Source organism: Phalacrocorax carbo, chromosome 8, assembly GCF_963921805.1.
Source record: "Phalacrocorax carbo chromosome 8, bPhaCar2.1, whole genome shotgun sequence".
Taxonomy (NCBI): domain Eukaryota; kingdom Metazoa; phylum Chordata; class Aves; order Suliformes; family Phalacrocoracidae; genus Phalacrocorax; species Phalacrocorax carbo.
This window is the reverse complement of record NC_087520.1, coordinates 28,436,207-28,456,252: the sequence shown is the minus strand read 5'-3', so window position 1 is coordinate 28,456,252 and position 20,046 is coordinate 28,436,207. Positions and strand designations below refer to the sequence as shown.

The 20,046-nt window shown below is 35.8% G+C and overlaps 1 long non-coding RNA gene across 1 annotated transcript in view; it reads right to left on the bottom strand.

The window, feature by feature from the left end:
• LOC135314582 (uncharacterized) overlaps positions 1-20,046 on the bottom strand; it is an 85,610-nt gene that overhangs the window by 54,945 nt on the left and 10,619 nt on the right. The window contains exon 2 of the long non-coding RNA XR_010374092.1: positions 3,071-3,151. This is a non-coding gene — a long non-coding RNA (uncharacterized LOC135314582). The remainder of the gene's footprint in view (positions 1-3,070; positions 3,152-20,046) is intronic.

Here is a 20,046-nt window from a genome sequence, read left to right as displayed (position 1 = left end):
TTTAGTTATCATTAACACCTCATTAGAAGTAGGTGAACAAGAAGCAGCTTAACTGAAAATTTTATCAAGACTGCATTGCTAGGATCCAAACTTAAAATACAAGTGCCTTTGGGCACACGAAGGGTTTTATTCAAGTACTGCCTTACACACACACAGACATACACTAAAAAGACAAACTAAAAAGGACATTTTTCTTTTGTAACACAACAATATCAAAATTAATTAATAGCAGTTCAAAAACATAATTAGGTCTTCCAAAAAGCACCCCTCTGGAGCCCTATAAAAACACCACAGGCATATAGATTTATTTTTCATTCAGGAAACATTTGGCTCATTGTTTTTCTCCCCACCCCCTCCTTAAGTTCTTTGTTTAAAGATAATTTGTGTGTAATGCACTAATTTCTTCTTCACCAGTACTTCCTAAGCAAACCTAATCACAGATATTCTTTTGTAACAGTTACATGCCTGAACATGTATCCTTTTTATAGTCTTTATTGGTTATGTCAGATAGTAGAACAAGTAACCATCTTAAGCGAATTTCTATATAGTTGGGGGTGAGGGTGTATTTTTCTATTACCCTACATGGTGAGACATGCACTGTTTCTACAATTCCACTCTAGCATGTATTTTTTGTGTTTATCACCATGCATCGGTTCATACAGATTCAAATCCACATATGAGTACCTCACAGTATTTGTATATTTGAAAGGTTTTTTTACTATACTATCTGTAGTAATGTAACTTACACTGAAAGTTAGCAAAATGAGGATAAAACCTCTGCCTACTAGGTCTATCAACAAAACTGGAATACAATTGATAGTAGGCAGTTGGTATTAGCTGTTCCCTACTGCTTACATCTAAACACAGAATGGTTACTGTGTTCAACCATCCCACAGGCAACATTTCAGAACCCACAATGCAGTGATACATTGCAGTAAGTCCAGGTAGGACAAAGAAGTGTTTCCCTATATCAAAGAAAAGCACGGGAGAGGAGTTGAGCAAATCAATATGATTAGTTTTATATATGCTTAATGATATCTTGTCCTATTGCTCAACAGATTTGGAAGCTGACGTCATCAGATATTATACACCGAAGATGTGCTATGTCACTTCAATATAGAGAATGTTAATGTTGATCGGAAAGTTAAATTAATTGGAAAAATAAACAACTAATGTTTCTGAGGGTAACTTCCTAAGGAGATTAATAACAAGCAACATAAAAATTAATATGTTATATTTATTTACCTAAGTTGAATTCCACCTTTAAGATGGCATTGCCATGTAGTGGTCATAATGCAGGGTCTCTTTATCCCAACAGAACCTCCAGAGGCACTGACTCTCAGAAAGCTCATACAGCTAGAAGAAATCAAAACTACCCTGTCATACTTTCTTTGGAAAGCTTTGCTTTCTGTATAGAATGAAATGGCACCTCCCTATAAGCTCATCCAAGATTTTGCAGGTATATAGACCTACTGGTTGCTTAACAGAAATGCTCTTGAAATGGTAGAAACTCAATTTAGATTACTTTTGAATACATTTAAGCTCAGAAAGAACACTAGCTATAAGACTAGAACATCTTCAGTACCCAGACCTGCAACCCATCCTGTCATCCCCATATTTATGATTGTCATCTTTTCAGCTTCACTTGTTTTAAGGGGTTCCAAATCCTTGCTCACAAGTGCCTGGTTTCAGGTTGGAACCTGAATTATGCATCTCTAAAGCATCTTTATTACGATTTTACACCTATTTGAACTCATATTAAAAACAATATTTAAATGTGCACTTTTTCTGTTCCCATAGAAGAATTGGCAGCAATTATTTTAGGTCCAGCTTGCCTTTAATAATAATCCTATGTGTGAAAGAAGGACAAAGGTAACTTGCCAAAGGTTATTTTAGTAACAAAAAAATAATTTCATGATTGATCATTATACATATCATATTGAAGCATGGAATCATACATCATACCAGCATGGGAGAACCTGTAATAGCAATATGAAGGCACTGCTCAGGGGTTTAGTGTGTAAAGGGAATAACTGTAATGAAAAAGGTGAAAAAAAAACCATAGGAAAAAGGCCACAATTAGGGATACCTTTTGAATTGAAAGAATAAAGACTCAGAAAGTGCTATATTTAAGTACTTTTAAACGTGTTTGAAACTTTTATATCCTGCTCAAGTCCCAGCTTTTAATGAGACACATCAAATGAAAAGGGGAGAGAATTTTGAATGAACAGTCAGTGAGTACTTGAAAAATCAGGAACATTTGAGGGGGTTTAGGGAAAAGCATTTCACAGACCTCTTGGCTACAAAGGTTGAAAATGGCTTTCACATGTAATGTCACTGTTGAAATAGCCGTAATTTCATCTGCATCTTTCATACAAAACTTGTGCAAAGAAAGTGCTATTGATCTAATAGCTAAAATGTATACATCTCACTAGAAATACATGCACAATATTTGCTTTAAACTCATTTAATGTCATAAGAAAGTCCCAAAATTACTCATAGCAATTATACAAGAGATACTGCAATTTCCAATTACAGTGAAATAATATGTACCTATTTATCAATTCAGCTTCAAACATTGTCCCACTTATTTACTTCATTAAAATTGTAGTTTAGACATCGTATGTGCCCATATTCTGTGACAGGTATTTCATTTGAAATGTGTCTCACCTTCATTAGAATACAGCAAAGGCATAAAGTGCATAATCTACCATTCTTATAAGGCAAAGGGCATCTCAGAAACAGATATTCCAGTAGCAAATTGAGCTGGATCAAAATGTGTCAGTTCAATTCACAAAAGTGAAGAGATTTCGTTTTAACATACTTATCTCAATGCTCCACAGGCAAGATTTAAGAACGGATGGGACATAATTTTACAGATACAACAATAAACCTACCAGTAAAAAACTAGATTCTCAAATGCTAAGCATTCAAAACCAGCTGTCATGGCATTATTTAATCAGAAAATTTTAAAAGATCTGACCTCTTTACAATTGTGTCCCTACTATAAGTTATGACATCTTAAAGAAAACTTCTCTACAGACCTTGGAGATATCTTGGAGATACTTACCATGAGAATTTAAAACTTCACCAGTAAAGCAAGCAGCAATTTCCAGTGGCGATATCCAGCATTGTTCATGGTACCACTCTCCTGTTTAAAACAAACAAATAAACAAACAAAACCCAAGTATGAGCGATAGCAAGCAAGAGAAATAATATTTGACCTTGGGTTAAAAGAAGCACTGTCCAATTTAAATACATAATAAGTTTCCTTGTTTTGCATAAACAGCTTATCATGCAAATTCCCTAAAACCCCAATACCAGTCAACTAAGTGAAATTCATTGATATTTCAGAAAATAATCCTGTGATGAATTGATTGATTTCTCCCTCATCTATCATCCCTACATCAATTTGTAGATTTCCCATGTTGCAGACTGGCTGATAAAGGTAACATCTCCAACTCCTTGCTGTTACCCCACAGCCAGAACACCTGATGCAGATGTGACGTTGACAACTGCTGCAAAATAGGGTTCTCCTGCCTCTCGCACTGCAAACCCACTTTACCTTGTCACAGAGATCTAATACAGTTTGTCTGCTCAATCAATATCTTTGGAACACTTGTTCCTCTCTGAGGTTAAGAAATTAATGCCTAGACCCATACAACTGGTTAAAGAGAAAGTTCTGTCCGCTTTTTAGCAGAAGGAATCCAGTATATTTCAAAACATAAAAAAAAGTAGATCAATGGTATATGTCTTTTGGCTTTATCTTATTGAAAACTGATTTACTGTACAGACTACTTAAACATTCTATATTTGTGTTGTATTTAAATTAGACATTATTCCCATTCCCAGCATAGTAGAATGAAATGTAACCCTACATAACTTCACAAAATGCATTCAAAGCCTGTAAGAAATACAGTTTGTGGCTGCGATGCTCATCCTGTGTTTACTGCTCTGTGATTTTATTGTACATTCTTCTGCAAGCTAGCAGTTGCCACTCTTCACTGACTGAATGAACGGTTTTGTTCAACGAGTCTCTCGTTTGATCAGTTATAAGGCCTTGAAAGACATCTCACTCCCTAGCAGAACTACACTGACATTAAATATAGGAAGGCAGGAAAAAAAGCACTTCACTATACTCATAGCTCTTCAGTACACTCACTTACAGTCTCTTAGATGACTATGCACCAGGTACTCTGAACTATTCTGACATATCCCCTCTGAAAACCATTTTTTCCTGGAATGATTTTACAGTGTCCGATAATTAACTTCTCAGGTGTTATGTTTTCAAAATGACATTAAATTCAGGGGATGGAGCACCAGTGACTATGGCAAACACTACACTGCTCCTCTCAGGCTGGCAAGCACACGCAGGCTGACGACTGGAAGCAATGGATTATCTTGCTCCATAGTATGTATAATTCTGTGATAGAAAATACTGCTAACCAAGCTTGAAGAGAGTTTGGAAAGGTACTGAAACCTAAACCAGGGAAGACTTAGAAATATAAAAGTTTCTCAGTTGAAGGCCTTAAAAATTTTTGGCCTTGTTCTGGTAAATAAATAAAAATTTCAGGAGCTATAGAAACAAACTTTTACAATGTGTGACCTAATGCAGAAAGAGGTTCTCAGAAGCTGATTGGAAAAAGCATATTAAACAGGGATTAAGAGATAAGAGATTTAAAGATGAGACAGAGCCTGGAATAAAAATCCAGAACACCACAACTGGAATCCTAGCTCTGCCTGTATTATCACGTGGCCTTTGTGCAGTCATTTAACCCTGACTTGGAGAAGCAGCTTTACTCTCTGTGGATTATCTTCCTACGTACCTATATAAGTTTTTAAGTTAGCCTGAATTTGTGCAAAGTATGCACAATGCATTCAGTATGTTGTTTTACTGTCCCAGAGTTTCAAGCAGTGGTATTTTCTGCACATTCTAACTGTTGGAAGAATGTGAAGAAAAAAGCAGTCCCCAAAGACTAAGATTTTAAATGCATATTTAGCGCTACTACACACACATATTATAAAAAACATCCCACAAGGATCAGCTTTATTGAAATTCTAGTCACAATTCATATTAAGCCAGCTTATTGTTTTCTATTTAATAAAGGAATTACTTTAACTCAGGAACTGTTTGTAAATTTAAATACAGATAAATACAGAAGCTTTTTTATTATTATTATTATTCTAAGTGTAGGTCTTGACAAAGACCAAATTGCAGCATTCGATAATTTTTTTTCCCTGTTCCCATTGGGAACAACAGAGAGTGCTAAGGGAAAGGTAGAGACAGAGTTATCAGAAAAGTTTGCAATTGCATCATTCCAGAATTTGTTTTTGTCTCTATTCTCCACACTGTGCCTTTTTAATATAACATTAATTATATGCCTGCATGATCGTGATTACATGATACGACATTTTCTTCCAACAGACAGACCACATAGCCCACTGAAGACACTCGTATAGCCTGTGGATGGCTTATGAAAATCAGACTTTTTGTTTCCAGTGCTTCCAGGTCATTGAAAATAAGTACAGATTTAACAACAACATTCATTTTCTTCACAGAAGAGGAAACAGAATTTACCAAGTATCATGAATACTGGAGTAGATTTAGCTCCTTCTACAGCTTAAACAATAATTGTGATACAACCTCTGTAAAGATTTATGAGGTCTTTCAAGACCAGTGGAAACCCATGACACAAACATCCATTTATGCAAAGTCTAGCAGACAAACTTTCCCCTCCCTATAACTCTTAAAAGCTGAACAGGTTAATACATTGCATCACCTATTATGTGCGTCTTTTTTTAGTCTTTCAAGAATGAAAGGAAAAGAGAAGATGAAGGACAGACTCAAACAATTCCTGTGTAATTCACAAGTCTGGAAACACAAGCATGTATTGTCCATCCCCACAGGTTTCAACACAAAATTCTATAACATATTAAAAAAATATGAACTGAATTGCCTTTTATAAGATATATCTTTATTTATGAATATATGGATTCCTATTTCATTACCTGAAAGTAAACTATAGTTCAAAAAGGTGACAGAAAAGAGAATAAGTCTAGGAATAAATGACGTATTTGCGAAAGGTGCTACTGGTTCACCACCACAGAATAAGTTAGTAAATTATGTTTGGTTAAACCAACCTCTACAACTTCAGCTCACTACAAATTAAATACAGCATCCCAAGGGAGTCAGAGGGAATATCCTACTGAATTTGAAAGGAATCTGATGTTTTCTATGGTAGTCTCTGACGATGAGACTGTTTTCAGAAACACTATCATGTAACTTGGCATTTAGCAATAAGGCCAACTAATGGAAAACATTACAAAAACATGTTAGCACACAGAAGTTAAAACACAGTTTTTCTATGAACAGATTTTATAGACTTTTACACCCATCATTCAGAGAGGTACAACACATGCATCAGAGTGCCATAAAAAAAGGAGTATAAAGTTAAAAAAAAAGGGAACATAAGGACATGCTAGTATTTTGTTGTATTTAGTTGGGAGGGGGAGTATGTTTGCTTTTTTAAGATCCAATAATGGAAAAACAAAGATATGAAGTTTAAAAATAGCATCTTTGTTCAAAAATACTCACAACTGCTATTGCGATAATGCAAAATGCAAATATGCTGGCTGGATGGCAGCAGGAGATGCCATTTTCCCAAACCTGTAGTTTTCCATAATTCATTCAAATGTATGTTCCTAGTTCCACAGACAGAATTCACATAGGTAGCTCACCTCAAAATGAGAACAATAAAGTAATTAAATTATATTCTAAGTCTTATCAATAGCACTAGGTGCATTTTTATTTGGGTGGAAAAAAACTTTGAAAATTGTATTTAAACTTCCTTGTGAAATACAGCCTTATTAATTATGAAATCCTTCTTGTTCTCAAGATATAGAGCATTGTGCCAACTCAAATGTTCAGAATTATAGCCCACAATTCCTTTCTGTTTGTAGTACAAGCTTTCTGGCACATTCAATTTTTATTTTAATTATTTTATTCTGGGGAACAGAGTGGTCAGATTTATTACCAAGGTGGACTCCAAAGGCAATATTATTATAGTTCTAACAGGTGAATAAACCAATACATTCCTTCAAACCATAAAGCAACTAACTGTACTTGGAGAAAATAGATCTGAAAAGCTGAAGCAGAAGAGTTCAGAGGGGAGCAATAGCCTCATTCCAAGAGCAAAAAGGCTATATAATGCAGAAAGAAAACAGATGATTATTTCTAAATGTCTGCTCAGGTTCTAGAACATACCAGTAACCTGAATTAGGTAAATTATATTCTAGCTTTGATCCATGAAATAATTTCAGTAATTTTACACTCAACTTTTTTTTTTTAAACATTAATCTTTTCATCTTCATTTTCTCCCTGTGACATAAGGGTACAGCCTTAAATGGCAGGTCAAAAGGGTTAAGTTGGTCAAAATTCTGAATGACAATAAATAGTTCTCGCTCAAGTAATTTGAGTATCTTGAGTCAAAAAGGAGGGGAAGGATGTTAAACTGGTAAATAAAATTTATGTGGTTTTACCACATCCGAGTATGATTTACTACAAATAAGCAAAGGTATCATCAGAAAAAAACAGCATGAAATTAATGTTTCACATGTTATGACATCTCAACATTTTACATATCACAAATGCAAAATACACTCTCAGAACCTCAAAAGTGGTAGATATGATGTAATTCTAAACACCAGTAAAACTGAGCCACTTCTGGATTGGAATACAGCAGCAATTCAGCAGCACACATCAGTTTTTATGACAGGACATTAAAAATTACTGTTGTTCATTTCAAATTGCTGTAGATAATTACAGAACTTAATTGCAGAGTTGGAAATACTCCAGATATGAAAGGTGCTAATACCTTTCATCTTACAAAAAATGACATGCTCTCTAATGATTCTAAGTATTACCCACAAGGCTTTTCATACAGTACCTTCTAGCACTATGATAAGGCACAAATTTATGGCCAATTTGAAGAAAAGAGCAAGGTGTCTTATGACAATATCATTACCAACTGTGAGGAGATTTTACTTTAAGGTATTCCACCTAAGTAGATGGAACATCCAGATGCTTGTGTGGATAAGAGTATTACAGCCCAGAGTATGTGGCTGAGTTACAATGCCCTTCTGTTTAAGATAGATAAGTAAATATAGCCCTAAATTGAGCAAGCAAAATCATGGAATTATATGCCGCTTTTCTTGCTTGTTTCTTTTTTTTATTATTTTCTAAAATTAATTAATCCCACATATTTCCAAATCACTCAGAGTATTCTGAAGACATCGCTAAAATACAGTACCAAACAATGTCAAAATGATAGATTACTGTAAATACTGTAAAATAGCAAGTCCAAGAATAAGATGATACATGAGATTTGCTTTTGCAGTCCTAGCTGTATGATCCCAGCAAAGCTACTCAGCCTATGCTGGAAATATGCAACTTAAAATAGCATTTTCACCCCCTGAAAGCCATTTAGGTCTATTTAGTCTTCTGGGAAAAAAAAAAAAAACAGATTGTAAGTACCAAAAGTACCAAAAGTTCCTTCAAACTTGCATCATAACGCTGAACAATGTCATCCAAATAGTAACATGCAGGTATGTTACATTAATACAGCCTTCATTTGGTCACATTCTTATGACCTGTAGTAGCAGTAAATTACTACAGAAATATTCTGGTGGTAAAAACACCACACAGAAAACACAAAAATAAACAACACACTGAAAACAAACGATGACAGAAAAATACTTTTGGATTTCATGAGGTTTTTGAATTTAAACCAGTTGTTTCATGAGTAAGAAAAATTAAACTTTGTACTTATGGATGGCTAGCCTCCCACTGAGTCTTTCCAAGTAGGTATCAGATATATCAAACTCCATATTACTTTCAAACCAAACAGAAGTTTGATGCAGAACATTTTAACATTTGGAAAGCTGAAATGTAGACAATACACAAAAATGCAAGAAATGACAGTTTGCAAATGCAAGCTTTTAAATTAGGAAATAACTGAGTTAATGAATATCCTGTCTCATTCAATGGAGAGGGTGGCAGTTTGCTTAATGAGCAGCTCATCATTATTTTGGTTCATTGACATTGAACCAAAATGATTCCTACTTTATTTATTGCACACTATTTAAAAGAGTATTCTGGCAGTAGTTAATTTTCTACTTGATTTTTTCTTTTGCTTTCAGCAGTATTCTGTCCTATGATTTCACAAGCATGGATTAGTATTGAATTCTCATAATTTTCCCATGAGATGAGGGTTTGGTATTTAGCATGAGATTATTCCCTGATTTCTCATCCCATTCATTATAACTTTTCAGGTAAGACTTCAAAGACAAAAGCCTTTCTGACTACCCAGCCTGATTCATCACCACGAGATGTACTGTGAATGAGGCACAGGTCTCAATGAAAAAGTATGGGACTGTGTAATTAGAGTAGTCAGTGCCGCAGTCACACCAACACTCACCAGGGGTGTCAGCAAGGTTGGAATCCTGACTGTAGCCTGATAGAGAAACCAAAGAACAGCAGTAGCAAACCATCCCAGAAGAGAGTTAGAATACCCTTCAGAGGATCACACAAATTTTTTTACTTTCACCATTTTTCTCCTACCAACCACCTCAGAACTTACTTATCTCGCAGTTTTGGTATGATCTTCATCTCATCCAGTCCTTACTGACTCCCATTCCATTGCTTATCCATATCTACATCCCAATTCTGATCGCCACTGGATTTGTCATATACATCAGTCTTCTTCCTGAGCCTGTTTTCAGTTGCCCTTTGCATGGTTTTCTCCTCCTTTCTTTCTACCCCAGGCTCATTACTTCCACCATTCTTGTACTATGCCTTTTTCCTTGTGGTTCTAATTACAGGTTTCTCTCTTTAGCCTTCTTTAATCTCAGTATCTACTCTTAACAGGCAGGACTGATGGCACCAGCTATAACTTTATTATGCAGTAGGTTATGGTGGCTATAGTTTCCATAGTCTCTCCCTCCCATCCAGAGACTGAAAACTTTGTACTTATTAAGATGGAGTTATGTCCTCATATACTAGCGGATTAATTTTGGAAATCACTGTGGAAACAGCAAGATTGCTACAGCATTACAATGTGTTATAACAGTTTCAAATTCCTTCTCAAGAGATAAGGAGCAATGCTAACAGAAGAGTGCTTCAAACTATTCCCTCCTACTGAAGTTCTGCAAATAACTGGATGTTTGTCAGGGCCAAACATTAAGCAGCACTAGCTGTGGACTGAAAGAAAAAAAAAAATACAGCTAAAGAGAGTTTAAGGAGTTAAGTAAAACAGTAAAAAAGAAAAATAAGTGAGAAAAAGAGTAAATAGGAGTTTCTCCTTTTGGATACCGATTGAAATTTTATTATATTCCAGTGACGTCAAAGTTCCCTCAGCAACTTCTAAGGAAAACAAACACACTACTAAAAGTTTACACTTAGATACATATAATTTTCTATTGAAATTGATGAAAGCGACATATGTAGATCTAAGGGCAGATCTAAGCTCTTTAGTTCAAAAGTTGATGCTAATAAAAAAGCATGCCAGTAGATGCCAGAATTCAGTACAACATAAGAACTCTTTGCCAGAGAGGCATATTTTAACAATATTAACTAACAATAGTTACATTATACCCTACTAAATTAGTGTTGCAACAAATTATTTAACACTTCTCTGACCGGTGATTCAGCTAATCCTCTTCTAGATTTCTTACAGAGATGGCAAATCCATGACACCCAGACGTATCTTTATTAACTTTATAGTTTTTTAATAGAAAGTGACTGGAACAAATCATATTTCTCCCCCCCTCCCCAAAACCGGTTGAAGAACAGACTTCTGCAAGACATCAGGTAGACATGGAAGACTGATGTGAGTATCCTATTTTCATTTGCAGTTCTAAAACATTGAAAATCACCTCTGGCAGAGCAGGAAACACTCTAGCCAGCAGAGTAACTTTTCAAACATCTAGCTATAAAAATAGAATGATCAACTATATTTCCAATCCAATTATTAATAATGATGTTTGAACAATTTTGTTCCAAAAAAGCCTATTTTCACACTTTGTGAAATCTCAGATAGCAGTCACATAACATATTGCCTGTTGAATGACATGTTTTACCCCACATACTATGCATCCTTTGCTTGATATGCAACTCATTTAGCATTACATACAGACTTCTACCGAGTAGCTGGATTTACTGCTATATCCATGTTCACAACACAATGACTGTTGTCAGTTGGTAAATACATAGGTAGGCAGAAGTTTATGGAAACTTTCTAGTAAATATGGAGCAAGTAATTTTTTGCTGATTATTTATCATTATAAAGAAGAATGATAATATATAACTCTACTGTATATTGATTTTAATGATTTGTCTAGAATTGTTATTGCCAACCTTTACACAGTAATAAAAAGGATTGTTCATAAAAGAGTTCTTTGTGAAGCAAAGAGTGTATAATACTCTAGCCTAAGAAAACAGCATGTATTCCATATACCTGCAAAATCTGCACGTAAAGGCATTTACAATAAGACTAAAGTTGGAGAGTAATCCCTGATCAATGAGCCATCCAAACTGCTATAAAACTGGGTTTAGAATAGCAATTAACATTTTATCACATAAGCGTCCTGGTTTGATCATGTGCTATACTGCCATTTTCTGGCCAAGGGAAAAGTGTGGGTTTTAGATTCATATTGCTATTATGCACAGGGGGGAGAAACTCTGCAGTGGGGCTTATTGTCACTGAATTAACATGTTTTGCTGTGGTGTGAAAGATCATGAGCTTGAAGTGGAACTTCTTCCAGGAGCTGTGTAAAGTCCTGTGACCCATACATGATAAAGAAAGACAAAGTATGTTTCACGTGCATATTATTGATACCAGTTTGTCCGACCAAATCACCTCGAGGATGGATGCAGATGGAGAAACAAAACAAGAGTCATGAGGTGCAACTGTAATTTCTCTATGCTGCTTAGACAAGTCCTCCCAGGATGACTCAAGCCCATCTATTGGATCATACACACCGTTCATATTTGTACATCCAGTCACATCCTCCCTGTAAAGTTTCAGAAGATAGACTGTGCTATTTAGCATAGAAAACGCTGAGTTCTCAGAAACTGAAACATATCCCACTCCTTTTAACTGTCATTATTATTTGTTTGAATGACAATGTGTCAGTTATTTATAGCAAAGTACATACACTCTTCTCACAGAATGTTTCTTATTAAAGTATGCCTAGCTGACTGCTGGCACAAAGAGGGGTTAAGAATTAAATCAACCAAATTAAAGTTTGCAATTTTTTCAAAACAATGTACTGTACAGCTTTCTCAGACGTGTCCCCTGCAAAAAAAAAAAAAAAAAAAAATTATAAGTTGCTTTTACATTTTGATAACTTAGTTTTTTGTTTTGGTTGGTTTATTTTGGTGGGGTTTTTTTGTTCTGAAACAGTATCATGATCTCTTCACTGTTTCAAAAGATAAGTTTTTTGTGTAATATATTATGGTGGGATTTTGTGTAAGAACTAAATTATTATTAATTGCCTCAATGGATTGTGCAATTATTTGTGTGATCTCAGTGGAAACAGGCTGAACCTTTAACAACTAAAGGCAAAATTAAATTCTAACTTTTAAATGAGCTCACAAGCATATCTTAGCACATCATAACAGTAAGTAACATCTTAGACAATCCACCACAAATGTACTATCAGAATCAGCAAATTACAGTTAAGGTAATTTCTATTGATGACTGCATGCATTCCCTAAGAAAATTAAATGCAGTGCAAGATTACTGAATGCTGGCAACAGTTTAGAAGAACATAATAAATATTTATATATTATGCGTTATAAAAGGCAAAAGGATTTCATTATGCCATATTACCAAACTTTTATATATATTTCTATCACTTCAATTAGGACTATTTCTTTCGAGGAGAGAGTATGCTCCAAGCCAGTGCTGCTACAGCATCTAAACTCACCATAGAAAAGATTTCTACCTTGGTACATCAAAGTGCTTGTATACATTCAGAGCGCTAACTGGTTAAGAATGTAGGAACATCCTTACAAACTGTAGTTGCTTACTCAAGTACTCCTGTTTCGACTTGTTGTCTATGAGTGTGCTCAAATGAAGGTATTATAGTGTAGTTGGATAACTAAAGGCTGCAACTATATAATTTACCTACAGCAATTTATTCAAGGTTTCATCATCATACTGCTTTGAAACTGAAAATGAAAGAGTTTACATTTAATGAAGACCATCTGAAGTGTCCCTATTGCAGCTGCAGGCTCTACAAACTGTCATGCAGGAGGCAATATGCAGTATTGTAATGCAGATTTGCTTAAGAGTGCATCTGCAGCAACAAGATCATTTCCCATGGTCTTCACTGTATTTCTTCTATTATTCATAGAACACAATGTAAATGAAGCTATAAATTTTACCACATACTAAATGTAGAAAGAAGATAATGGAAATTGTGAATTATGAATGAATCACTGTTACTGTGATTCCTCAAGGATTCTGATGTAGATGATTACATGCAAAGACTTCTTTATATTGATCTTGAAAAATGATTCTGAGAATATTATAATTAATATACAGAATTCAGATTTGGTTTTCATGACAATGCCAAATACAACTAACCAACAAAGGCAATTATATATCAATGCTACCTAGAGGCAAGCAAGCATACTGAATTACTGAATTGGGGAGAGAAAGATAATAGCTTGCAAAAATGTGTTTCCAGCTACCCGCATGTGTTCTTTCACATTTAAATAAGCCACAGGCAAACTTTGTTAAGTATTCTGTGGTGCACACATTCAAATGCCAAGTAGTAAGCAGTAAGATAGTGCCTTTTATTTTTTTGTAGGGTGGCTGAAACAAAATAGTTTCTTTAAATGAAAGTATTCTTCTACAAACTGCACAACCAAAAAACCCTAAAAGTATGAACCTGTCTTTCTCAGTTTGATCACGATAGCAAGAAACATTAATATCACTCTTACCCATTAAGAATAAGTCTCTTAGTGATAAGATCAAAGTCAGGAACTGTTCTGGTTTGATAATGTTTAGAGATCAGTAAAATTATTCACTAAAATTGCTCTAGCTATAACCAACATCAGCAAAACGCTTGGGCTAAGTCTACTAAACCTTGGGGCAAGTCTAAATCCCACAAGATATAAAAGTAGCAAATGTACACTAAAATTAATTGGCTCCTGAAATTCTCACCCTCTGTGAAACTTCTGGAACTTCATTTCTCGTAATAACATTTGGTCTGTTTGCAGCTACAAGAGTAATTGGCTGGCTCTGTCACTCCTTTAAGGAGACTTGTTGACTTAAATACTCCTACAGGAAAAGGATGAACAAGACAATTCTTAATTTATTACCATATACGCCTATGTTCCGTACCAATCACATCTGTGCCTTTTTGTGCATTTTTGGGTCACAGATTTTAGTTACCAGGCAATATAGGCATCTCACGTATTCCTGAGTTCATTAGTTGAGCATCATGGGCAGGGCCCCCAAGTCCTTGCCTTTTTTTTTTGAGATTAGATTAACACCAAGAATAGACAGCTCTAAAGTAGTGAAAGTGAGGGATTAATAGTGGAATTTGCACACCCTTTTTATACTCAATGCAGCCTCTTTAAGTTTGTGCTAAGGCACATAGTGTCAGCATGCAAGCTGACATATTATCACTCTCCTATGGAAAAAAAAAACCTAGGATATTAAATAATGAGGGTTCTTAACCTAAGTTTATTTCAAAGGACTGAAAAAAAAACCCAAACCCAAAAGAAAAAAAAAACCAAAACAAAAACACCAAAATGAACAACTAACTGTAATCAATTATTTCTAACCAACTTGAAAATATTATAACAGACAAGAGAGAAAGACTTGAAAATTACCTAATGAATAGTCTCAGGATGTGTTTTTGGCAAAATACTCTGTATTTGCATGCAGGATGGCATGCACCCATCATAATTAGTACTATAATGATACAAGCAGATTTTCATAATTTTTGTGATTCTAACCTGTATTATTTGTTCACTAGAATACCATATTACTCATATGTTTATGTTCCTGTAGGAATTTTGTTCCACTTCAAATCAACACAGATGGACTTACTTGCACTCACACATATTCTGCTTATGTTAATTATTTTAGTACATTTAAAAAACAAACCAACCAACCTATGTTAACACACTTACAATAACACAAGTTACTACAAAAGTCTAAAAAAATTAAAGCAAGCAGAATTTCAGGATGATTTATAAGATTCCTGCTGTGGCATGAAACACTTCAGAGAAAAAGTAGTGTATGATAGTTAGCATTGCACCACTAAACTGAAAATAAAAGTGATGAAATAGGTTTAAGTGCGTTATATATAACAATATAGAACCACCAGTTACTAGTAACTTGTCATAAAATTCACCCAGCCAGCTGCAATATTCAGCGTCAACAGGTTTTCACTGTAATAGATTTTCATTTAAAACAAACAAACAAAAAACCCACAACAAACAAAACAACCAACCCACACCAAAGCCCAGTAAGTTTAAGATTCATCAACTCTAAACTGCCCTGTTCCCCTTGGTACATAAAATCTGTAAAGCATGCTAGCTACAAACCTAATCTCATTCAAAATAATCCACATAGTCACTGTTCATGAGGTACTTTATAGTACTATGCAAAAACTGCATAAATAAGTTCCAACACGATGGCAATTTAAATATTACTTTCATTTCACAAGTGGCAAAACTAAGAGGTGAGTGAAGATACTGATTCAATATAACAAGAAAACAATATCCTAAGTGACTAAGAAATCACAAGTTCCTTGGCTCATAATACCACCAACACTCTGAGGCCATCTTTTTTTTAAGAAAAGGACCCATATGAATTCATGGGAATTCATTTTGCCTACTTTTGAGTAAACAAGATTATACTATATACATTAGAGCACAAGCCATCACGAAATACATAATCATATAAACAAACATTACATGAGAATGCATTATTCACAAGGGTTAAATATAAATCTAATTTATTAATAATTCATCTGTTAAAACGTATGCAACTTTACAGAATTCATTCTAAAATATGTAATATAAACTTATAGAATTAAATATAAACCTAGGTTTTGAATGAACAGGTAACTTGAATATTAATGGTTTCTAATATTTGGAGTGCTAGGTTTTTTTATATCACAGAATCACAGGTTGGAAGGGACCTCAGGGATCATCTAGTCCAACCTGTCTAGGAAGAGCACAGGCTACACAAGATGGCCCAGCACCCTGTCCAGATGACTCTTAAAGGTGTCCAATGTGGCCAAGTCAACCACTCCCCTGGGGAGATTATTCCAATGGTTGACTGTCCTCACTGTGAAAAATTTCCCTCTGGTGTCCAATCAGAATCTCCCCAAGAGCAACTTGTCTCCATTCCCCCTTGTCCTCTCCATGTGACTCCTTGTAAAAAGGGAGTCTCCATCTTCTTTGTAGCTACCCCTTAAGTACTGGTGCACGGTGATGAGATCCCCTCTGAGCCTCCTTTTCTCAAGGCTGAACAAACCCAGTTCTCCCAGCCTATCCTCATATGGCAGGCTTCCCGGTCCTTTGATCATCTTGGTGGCCCTTCTCTGGACCCCTTCCAGCCTGTCCACATCCTTTTTCTATAGTGGGGACCAGAATTGTACACAGTACTCCAGGTGTGGCCTGACAAGCACTGAGTAGAGCAGGATGATGACTCTCTGCTGGCGATGCCCTTTTTGATGCAACCCAGCATCCTGTTGGCCTTCTTGGCCGCAGCAGCACACTGTTTGCTCATGTTGAGCTTCCTGTCCACCAGGACCCCCAGGTCCCTTTCCACAGAGCTACTCTCCAGCCAGGTGGATCCCAGTCTGTGCTGCACTCCTGGGTTATGTTTTCCCAGGTGCATGACCTTATACTTGTCCTTGCTGAACTTCATAAGGTTCTTGCTGGCCCACTCTTCCAGCCTATCCAGATCTTCCTGCAGAGCAGCTCTCCCTTCTGGAGTGCCTGCTTCCCCACTCAACTTGGTGTCATCAGCAAACTTCATCAGGCTACACTTGATGCCATTATCCAGACCACTTATAAAGATGTTGAATAACATTGGGCCCAATATCGATCCCTGGGGGACCCAACCTGTGACAGGTTGCCACTTCGAAAAGGAGCTATTTACCACCACCCTTTGGGTGCGGCCTGTCAGCCAGTTCCCCACCCACTGCACAGGCCACTTGTCTAGGCCATAACACATTAATTTCTCCAGGAGGAGGCTGTGGGGGACCGTATCAAAGGCCTTGGAGAAATCCAGGTAGACACTATCCACCGTCCGCCCCATGTCAACCAGGCGACTCACTTTTCTATGTATAGAATATGTTTGCAATTCTTATATTAATACTTGTGTAATTCATATTACTTAATGTTTGAAAGTTACATTTTAATTTATATAGAAAGCCAGTTTCACTATTCTTTTGTATCATAGTTTTGGAAATCCTCAGTAGTATTAATATTAATAATTTATTTTTACTTCTCTTAAAAATATCTACCTTTGACCAGAGTTGCTGTATGATTGTAACAACCTGCAATATGCAATGTGCAACTCCTGGTCCTCAGCTTCTGACTACCTCACTGACCGTGAGGTCAAATGTTAAGGGCTAATTCTCAAGGTAGCAGGACAGAAGAATATGCAGACAGCATGAAGAGCCGGATGTCATCACATGTAACAGTGGAGCTATATACCCAAGTCCTCCCCAAAGAATTCAGAAGTCTGCTCAGTCCTGTGGACATCCAGCCAATTCTACCAACCATTTGTAGACCTTTGCTGGTGCTGTTAACACACATGCATCTTCTACAGTCTCCATCTGCACTCTTCCTATTCTAGTAAGTCTTCAGATGGCATAAGTGAGTGTGCCACACCATCTGTCAAAGCTAAGACAGATAAGTGAGCCAATAAGGAGGGTTGCACTGCCAGCCTCATCAAGCTCAGCAACACAGGGTTCCCTTCATGTGAACTTCACCCTGTACCAGAAGCATGTCCTTTCCTAATAAATATGGCCATTTTTATAGACCATCTGTACAAAATTCTAACAATCTATACAGTTTGGAAACCTAGTATACTACAGAAAATTAAATTATCGCTTCCAAGCATCTTTAACAGCATTTCATTGATTGGAGGGGAACTTCTTAGGTAGTAAAATAAGAGAAGCAGCAAGTCTTCATTATTTCCTCCCCATGGCATTCATTACAGTTATAGAGGAAATAACTATATAGAAAATGAATTATGTATCACTGTATAAACACATCCTTTGATCTGGTATAGAGGTACACACACTAGCTGTCACAAGAAATATTTAAACAAAGTGTTTGTCTACTTTCAAGGGCTCTTCTGAAGTTAAACTTGAATTAATAGGCAATTAAATTCAGAAACATCAGATGTAATTAAAAACGTTTCCAAGTAGTTCTGTACATGGTTAAGTGATTCTCACCATATGAACTTTAAAACACAAGAGCCCTAACTACCTCCTGATTAAACACTACTTTCCATCTGTTGAGCTTATAAGAGTGAAATTCAAGAAGATAGCATGTGCCTCCAGTGGTGCTTCAAAACTAGGCCTCTGCTCCAGCAGTAGTCTCTGTTTTATGAATGCAACCATGTATTTACAAATAATGAGCCACAAATGATGAAGAGCTTTGTTGTTCTGAGGCAGATGCCCATTTGCACCAAAAAATAAGTCTTTACAGGAGAATAATTTTTATTAGAATTAAAAGAAAAAACAACCCAAAACCACAAACCCAAACATACAGTACTATCACAGAGCTGCTGTTACCAGAACTTCTTTTTGTAGTTCTCTAATTTAAATTACACCACATACTGATGTAAAGACACTGTTCTATTACTGCCACACAGTGCGTTCCTTTATTTCACGTTTTTCTCCATTTGTCCATAGACATCCATTTTGTAAAACATATTGGCAGTCTTCTAAAATGTGATTTATGGTACCATTTAAGCACTTATCACTTGCTGCTATTCATTCATCAAACCACATTATTCTTCTGGACTACAAAACACTAAGTACCTCAGCAAAGCAAACATTTTTTTAATTTATGGGGGGTTTTATTATTTTTTAGACAAAATACAATATTTTTCCTATTTAATAATAATCGTAACCAAAATAAATCTACTAATGATTTAGATGTCAAAATTCCTTGTTATTCATCAGCAGGATGAAGCCTAAGGCCTTACTACTGAAATAATACAGCCACCTCCTTAAAACGTAAAAGTAGCCTTGATTTCTTCTAGAGACTTATAGAACTGTAAACCAATGAGGCTTTTTTTTCTCCCCCCTCATTCATAAGCAGAAATGATAGTTATATCTACATAAACTAGTATAGCTAGAAAAATCAGACAAGTTTTTGGAAACAACTCTTTCCTAGGCCCCAGCAAAAGCTTTGCATTCCAGAGAGCAGTTTTGCTCCTTCTACCTATACCAGATAGCCTGACTAATATTATTTCTCTTTTTAAGCCTTTTCTCATTTTTATGCATAGACCATTGGAGCTGAAACAAGGAAAACATTACTTTTCTACAACATAATCAACCAGATTAATTCTCTAATGATGCTAACTAGCAAAGTGACAAGCAGAATGCACACCCCCAGCTTAACAACCTTCCTAAAATGCAATCAGATAATAGTTATTTGAAAATAATTGTTACATATAAGAAGCTCTGAAGCCAATATTAAAAGGCTTGCAAAGTGCAGAACATACGTTTTGAAGTACTTCCAAGTCTACTGACATCTAGAAAAGACACCAGCTCACCACAGCAAGATTCACTGTACAAATCAAAAATTTTTATTCTGTTCAATCACACACCACCATACAGATCCCTCTGAAAATACAGCCTATGACCTGCTCTGTGAAACACAGGACATGAAGAGACAAATGTGTAAAAAGAAAGTGGAAGCTTCCTGATAAGGATCTGCACACTGGAATTAGAGATAGCATGAGTCTTCTGTTGGAATTGCAGGAGTTAATC